Source organism: Akebia trifoliata, chromosome 13, assembly GCF_017979445.1.
Source record: "Akebia trifoliata isolate Shusen 1 chromosome 13, ASM1797944v1, whole genome shotgun sequence".
Classification (NCBI taxonomy): Eukaryota; Viridiplantae; Streptophyta; class Magnoliopsida; order Ranunculales; family Lardizabalaceae; genus Akebia; species Akebia trifoliata.
In genome coordinates, this window is record NC_141387.1 from 18,889,139 (window position 1) to 18,897,571 (window position 8,433).

The following is an 8,433-nucleotide window of genomic DNA, read 5'->3' on the forward strand; positions in this document are numbered from 1 at the left end:
CTTAATGGGTTCAAGCTTGGTTCGACTAGTTGAATCTGATTAAAGAGAAGTGCCTTACAGCTATTTGCCATAGAAATATCTATCAACGACGAATAGCTCGTGCCTACAACAAGAAAGTCAAACCTAGAGATTTCTCACCAGGAGACCTTGTATTAAAGAAGATTATGCCAATCCAAGAAGATGCCAGAGGAAAATTCAGACCTAACTATGAGGGACCATTCATAGTGTAGAAGGTAATGACGGGAGGGGCTCTGATTCTTAAAGAAATGGACGGACAAGTATTCCCTCAACCGATCAATGCCAACACTGTCAAGAAATACTACACCTGAGATCTGACCTTGAGATGACAAAAAGCCATCTTTGCTATCATAAACCCATTATCTACCTTAGTCAACCCTTTTGAGCCATCACATTCATTTCTTAACTTGAGATTGGGGCAAGTCAACAACTATAAAACGATACAAAAAAAAGAAGACAAAAAAAAAAAAATAGAAAATCAAAAGCATCAAAATACTCCTAGCCCGTATGAGGATAAACTGTGAATGTCTAAAAATATAAAAAAAAAAATTTTAAAAGTCAAAAAAAAACTGGGACACTTGATCTTGAGCTTGACCCAAATCTCCAGCCTAAACAAGTTCAAGAGACGTTGGGAGGAGACAAAGATCACCTTTTCGAAAAAATAAATAGACGAGCCCCATGTCTAAACCATTCTAAATACATTCAGAACTTAATTTTTTTTTAATCTTTCCACTATGCTTTAACCTAAGCCAACGTTTCGTCCCACCAAAAGTCCTTTTTGATCAAAGAATGTATTAGGGCAACACAATGATGGTGGCAACACCAATGATCTTATAACTTGATACAGTCCTCAAGCTCATCAGTCATTGGAAGACTCGAGAGAAGAATCTAGATCAGATATTTGAAAAAAAACTGTAGAGTAGTCGATCTTGATGCTCAACTTGGGTTACTGAGCCATGAAAAGTCGCCAAAAAACTCGAGGGGGGGAATCTAGGTTGATCACTCAAGAAAGAGCACCACTACAAGACTAGAGTTGCCAATCTTGTGACTCAACTTGAGTCACCAAGCCACAAAGACACAGAGACTCCGAGCAGAATTGTAACAAAAAAAATAAAAATTAAATAAATAAATAAATAAATACAAGCATAGTCTGCAAGGGTATAGTGAAAACCTTAAAGGGGACTATGAGTAAAAAATTCAGACTATGGCAAGATCAAAGCCATCGGCACGATGAAAACCCAAAAGACATGAATGAGTAAAAATGTGGAAACTGGGTCTGGTGAAAACCTTAATTGGCACCAGGGGCAATAAGGGTAAAAAACCAAAAAAAAATAAAAAATAAAAATAAAAAAAAACTCTTGGTCCGCAAGAGTATAAACTGTGAATAACGAAATCTTTCTAAATCCTGAGACCCAAATAGATAATAGTCTTCCAATACCAGGGCACTGGGGATGACTCTAAAGGAACCAAAAGGGCAATTGACGTTTATATCCTCTGTGGGTGGCAAAAACACCAAGATCATCACATCCAAAGATTTTACAAACTCTAAATTTATCATACCCATTTGATAAAGATATTTCATAAAATTTCAAAAAAAAGAAAAACTACTATTTTGGCCGATGATGAAAATCTAGGACTTATTCAAACTTCAAGTTTTCAAAGCAATAGATACACCAGAGGCTAAGTAAGTAAAAACCTATTTTATTTTTATTTCAAAAGTTTCACATTACATTTTTTGCTAACAAAAAGAAAATACAAAATATATGATACCAATCACACGTCTCGATGAGAAATGAATCAAATCTCTCTTCTAGAGTACGAATTCGGATAGCTTGCCCCATCAGCACCATCTCGGCGTCCGAAGCATCACGACTCGCTAGGTAAGACGCGAAGGCATTGAAGCAAGGACTTTGAGCAAGCCTCTCCTGAGATTACTCACTGGACCTACTAAGGCGGATAAATCATTGATCATCGTGCTTGCGATTTCAGCAATAGAAGAGTTGATCCAAATGGCCCAACTTGGGGAACCCTTATGGATGCGTGGCCTTGACGATACTTATGAGATTCTAAATGAAGAAGAGTACATGGGAACTTTTCTTAGGGGAATTGGGCTGAAATCTTTAGGATTGAAAGCAGAAGCTTCACGAGAAAGTGTCATTGTAGTCATGAATCCTATTAACCTTGTTGAGATCCTTATGGATGTGAATCAATGGTCCACTATGTTTTCTAGCATTGTTTCAAGAGCAATGACTCTCGAGGTCTTATCAACAGGCGTAACAAGAAACTACAATGAAGCCCTTCAAGTGATGACAACAGAATTCCAAGTCCTTTCACCTCTTGCTTCGACCCGAGAGAGTTTCTTTGTAAGGTATTGTAAACAGCACTCCGAGGGAATTTGGGTGGTTGTCAATGTATCCTTGGACCATTTATGTCCTAGCTCGATATTGGGATGTCGGAGAAGGCCATCTGGCTGTGTAATCCAAGAAATGCTGAATGGTTACTCCAAGGTTGTATGGATTGAACATGTTGAAGTGGATGACAAAGCAGTTCACACTATATATAAATCACTGGTTAACTCTAGCCTTGGGTTTGGAGCAAAACGATGGGTTGCTACCTTAGATCAATAGTGCAAATGCCTTGCAAGTGTTATGGCTAGTAACATGCCGACTGGAGATATAGGTGTGACAAAGAATGAAGAAAGGCGAAAGAGTATGTTGAAGCTAGTTGAGAGAATGGTGATAAGTTTTTGTTTTGGTGTGAGTGCTTCTACCGCTCACACATGGACTATATTATCAGGAAGTGGAGCTGAAGATGTGAGCGTCATGACCAGAAAGAGCATAGACGACCCAGACCAACCTCCTGTTATTGTGCTAAGTGCAACTACTTCCTTCTAACTTCCTACTCCACCAAAGAAAGTCTTTGATTCCTTCCGGAATGAGGATTCTCGTAATGAGTGGGATATCCTTTCTAATAGTGGTATTGTTCAATGGCCAAGATCCTGGTAACTGTGTGTCTCTACTACAAGAAATGCTTTAAATTCCAATTGGAACAACATGTTGATATTGCGAGAGAGTAGCACCGATGCAATAGGCTTGTTCGCAACTTATGCTCCTGTTGATGTTGTTGCAATGAATGTGTTCTAAATGGAGGTGACTCGGATTGTATAGCCCTCTTGCCTTCAGGTTTCGCTATACTTTTAGATTGGCCAACAATTCATAGAGGTGGAATTACTAAGGTTGGGTTTGGGGGATCTCTCCTGACTATTGCATTTCAGAGCTTAGTTGATTCAACTCCAACAGCAAAACTCTCTTGGATCTGTGGCAACTATTAATAACCTTATCGCTTGCATCGTTGAAAAGATCAAAGACGTCACTACAAGGGACAATACATGAATTGGGAGAATAAACTTATGGTAAAAATAAAGTAAGATCAACAAAAGAAGATAATGAAGAATGGGTTTTAGGTTGTAGAAGAAAGAAGGTAAAGAAGTCAAGAACGCACCTTACATCTTAAAAAAACAAAAAAAACAAAGAAACAAAAAATAAGAAACAAAAAAAAATCAAAATCAAGAAAATGCAAAAAAATAAAAATCAAAAATCAAAAAAATCAAAAGAATTTCAAAAATCCTTTCGAGTTGCACTCAACTCCGATTTTTCAAAACACGATAAAAAATATCTGAATTTCAAAACTTATCAAACTTTCATCAAATCTGAGATCTTACATGAGTTCCACGCCATCGAGATCAAGGAATTAATAAGGCAATGCTCTATCAGACCCCGTGCTTGAGTAGTCATTTTCTACAAAAGTCATCAATTCAATCGATAATTCGAAGTCGTGTTTCAACAAAAATTTTTATCCTGTATAAATAGGGGTTTAGTCTATTCTTTACAGTTTTTTGCATGCAATTCCTGCAAAGAAGGACAGCTGTAGACACCCGAATTCGAATGGGCCCCTACTTGAAAGGGTCCAAAAATACCGATTTTCCAAATAAATGGGCCAATGGGCCTTAGAGGCCCAAGTCATTGAAAAGTGACATTTTGATCGAACCAAGGCCCTAAGAACTCTTAATGGTTTAGGAGGCCCACCCAAAAGACTCGACCTACCCTACGCTTTCTCAATATTCGTCGTTCCGCTTTTAAAACTAAAAATGCCAAATTTTTGATAAAGTTCACCAACGGGCCTAAAAAATTCGATTTGCCAACATGTGGCATTTTGATTAATCCAATAATTTCAAAACCTCAAAAAAAAAAAAAGGATAAAATTAAAATGAGACTTGGGACACCTGTCACTTCCTCTACCCTCACCGCTCCCATTTCTGAATCCAAAAAATCTAAGCCCATTTAAGGCCCACGAACCCGCAAGTCACCTAAAATGTATTTCTCGCATTATCCCCTAACCTAAATCCAATCCCATATCATCTAAAAACCTAAAAGGTATCCACCCTCCCAAATCCAATCCAAAATTATCCCAACCAATTCTTAAAACCCAAAACCTATCCTAAAACCCAAGTCCAATGCCCCTAAGCCCAAACCCATATCCAATTCATATCTAACCCATAAACCACAACCCACATCAACCAATCACTCTTTTATCATCAAAGGGTGACACATGTCATCACCCCCTCTCACCTCCTTCATCAAACTACCTACCTCATCACCTTTCTCTAAAAAATTAACTACCCACATCACCTTTTCTCTAAAAAATCACATCAACCCACATCCTCCCCTAACTTACCCTCATTACTCTCTATAAACCTCTATTCTCTCAAATCAAATACCTCCAACCCATACCTCCCCCTAACCTACCATCATTATACCTCCCCCTAATTTACAATCATCATTCTCTATAAACCCATCTCTACAACCTAAACCTATACCCATCCTATCAAATCAAACACTCATTATCTCCCATCAATCCATGTAAACCTCTAATCTCCACACATCTTGGCATGTGTCACCATCTCCCTCACTCTCCCAAAACCTAATTAAAACCCACTCCCCTCAACTCATCAAGCACTTAACCACCATCTTACACCCTCCATTCTCTTAAATCAAACACCACTCAATCAATCAACCACCCTCTTAAACACCCATCATCTCACCTCACCAAACACTCCACCCAAATGGTTTGGGTAAGATTCAAACCATTTGGATCAAAACACAATCCATTTACCTCCATTACATAATTATCTTTCTTCCAACTCCTAATTTCATCCCCCCCACCTTTAAAACATGTGTTATTCTTTTCTCTCCCACACTTTACCCCATTATATTTCCAAAGTATCCTCCCAACACATATAAATACCCCTTTTCTCTCCTTAAAATGATTACCAAGTCTCACATAAAAAAATAATTCACTCAATTTATTCTCTACTCATCTATTTTCTATTTTCATACTAATCTTCTAAAAGATTCAAAGGATCATCTCCTTCAATGAGAATGAACCCATAACCATAGATAATATTTCAAGTCACACTTAGCTCTCGAGGCAAATGATTCAAATGATCATCTCCTTCAATGGGATGATTCCATAATCAAGCCGAAAGCAAATCCCTACAAAGGGTACAAGATATCGACACGTGGCACTTCACTTTTATTTTTCATTTTTAATTTAAAATGATCGAGTTGAGTTGAGGTTACAACCACATGGTGGGGAGAAAAGGGTGCCTAACACCTTCATTTTTCTTTAATCGAGCCACTTACCCCGATCTCAAAGTCGATCGGTACTTTATCTGTCATGAGCCACTAAAATGTCAAAATGACACTTTTTTCGAAAAATGTACATCGGGTGACCATTCACACCCACTTATAATATGAATGGTGGTGACTCCAAATCTTAGTAGATGTGGCCATTGTAATCGAGGATCACGTATCAACAGATTCTTCTCTAAATCTCTTTGTAAACTTTCTAAGATTTTTCCCAGACTACATCCTCATGCAGAGTAGAGTGTCTATGTCTCCGCCACTCTTTCTGTTGCCAATGTATCGTGTTACAAATGCAGTACATAGCTCATCAAAGCTACTAATTCATATGAAAACTTATGGAACCAAGTTAATGCATTTCCCTACAGGTAAGAAGGGAATAACTTGGACATTTATCCTTCATTTCTTTCCCACAAAGCAAGCATCTGTCAGAAGTAGAATAGATGCTCCATTAGGTCTTTTGTCCCTAAATAATGGGTTAAACATAGTGGCATAAACTTCTTTAGAATTTCTCACATCAAGATCTCTACTATAAAGGGAGACCTCTAAATACTCCTGATAGCTTGTGTTGCCATTACACCAGTATTTGCACTCTTTATCGTCTCCTTCTCTTTTTGGATCATCTCTCTATCTCCTCTCGAGTCAGACCTATTATGGGTTCTACTTGAGTAGTTATAGTGGCAACTCCTATCTTCCCTTTTCCCATTGGGATCAACGATTAAGAACTTCATTTTGCATTTGAAGCATGATCATCTTTAGTAGGAAGTTGAAGATCTCTCGACGAGAGATCTTATCTTATTGACTGTTGGTTCTCAAGACGTTGACTTAGGTTCCGATTCTATTTGGCTAAGTCATCCATCTTCTTCTGCATTTCCTCTTGCTTCCTCAGAGCTTCTAATATTGGTAAGGTTGAGCATCAGCGATTGGTACTATAGGTGGGGATGCATTGACTTCGATGGTTTTAGTGGATCTCACCATTGTTTTGATTGAAATCATTATATTATTGGTATCCTACGGATGGTACTAAATTTGTGTAGTCAGAATCTGATGAATGATACTAATGGACTCTACTTCACAGGTTCAAAGTCATTCCTTCCACCTCCCTCTTTGTGCCGATATGGTACCTGTCAAAAACTCTCTAATGGTCAAGTTAAAAAAATAGAGCATCAACCTAATAAACTGGTTAAACCTCCAATCTACCAAAAGATTTTTTTATTTATGCTAATCATGTTATTTATGGATCCTTCCTATGAATCAGGGTTTTTCTTTCTCATGGGGGGTGATCTCGAGGAATCCTCTAATTCCTTGGATCCCAAAATAGAATAGAGATGCTCTGGATTAGATATACTATACTGGGGAGATCTTTTCCAAGTTCACTAGGCTTGGCGTGGGCATATCAGGATTATGGTTATTCTTTGACCAGGTATACCCTACTTGGTAAACCAAGTCTTATTCAGTGTTATGCTGTCCTTCTAGCAAGACTACGTGCTTTCTACTTTGACTTGCTCTACTACTGGGTAATGCCCGCATGCTGATCTGTGCATGGTACCACTCAACCTGCCTGAACACATGTACGGTCTAGACAATTGATCAGTTATTTTCCTTTATACTTTCCCTTCTCTTTATCGATATTTTTCTCATTGTCTATCGCTTTCCATGTTGTTCTCTTCTCAGTCTCTCTTACCACTTTACCTTCCCTATTGATGTGGTCTTCATCCTAGGACTCCTATTTTTTCTCTGGTTTATCGACATTTTTTATCTCCTTGACTTTTCCTTGTCCTTTTATGAATACTAACCTCATCTTATAACTTCAAGGCACTGCCTTGTTGGATACATAAGGAAAGGATTTAGGAATTTTGAAAGTGAGTTGGGGAAATTTTGGTTCAACTTGAAGACTAGGGTGTTGGTTGTGTAATGGATACAAGTGATGTGGGTATGCAGATGATGAGAGATAACATATTTAGAGGTAGTGGAAGTGGTGTTGTGTTGGATAGAGTGACGGTATTTGAGGATAAGATGAGAGGTGGTGGATTTGGAAAAGATGGTAAGGAGTTTGGGTTGAGGCTTCCAATTTAGGCGAGGATGCAAATGAGAGTGTTATTTTGACTTTGTGAGGTAAGGGTATTGACTAAGGTGTCTAAGGTGTTGGGCTTGAGGTAAACTCTGAGTTTTGACCCCAAAGGAATAATCAACTATGAGGAATCAAAATCTAACTCTTCATCGGAGATTGTGTTCATTGTATTTGCTGGCTTTATTTATGAGAGTGTGAACAACATTTGCTATCAACATTGGTTTGTAGGATAATCTAGAGCTCCCATGTGGAACTCGCAGTTGGTAATAGGATCGTATCTGTAGACACTCCATTTTTGCACTCGCCTGATTAATCAACTCGTCAACCCGATCGCAATGATTCCCAATGATGGATGTGTATTCCATTGCTTTATTTTGTTACTAGATGTGTTTCAGAAATCCGGATGAGGTATCTCGAACTGACAAAACCTTAGAAACCACGCTACGCTAGGAAAATACGACCCCAGAAACATAGAAATCATCATCTTGCAAATAAAAAAGAAGCTTCACGATAAAAATCACTAAAATTGACCAAATTACCAAAATACCCCTAACCTCAAAATAACCCTAGAGCCTACGTTACGCTTAGGAAAACTCTCTCGAACACATAAAATAACAAATCGGAATCAAATAAATCATTTCA

General features: G+C 38.2%; 1 pseudogene; it reads left to right on the forward strand.

Annotated features, from left to right (window-relative positions):
- Positions 1-236: 236 nt before the first annotated feature.
- On the forward strand, positions 237-3,410 carry LOC147388048 (homeobox-leucine zipper protein ROC2 pseudogene; annotated as a pseudogene).
- Positions 3,411-8,433: the final 5,023 nt, after the last annotated feature.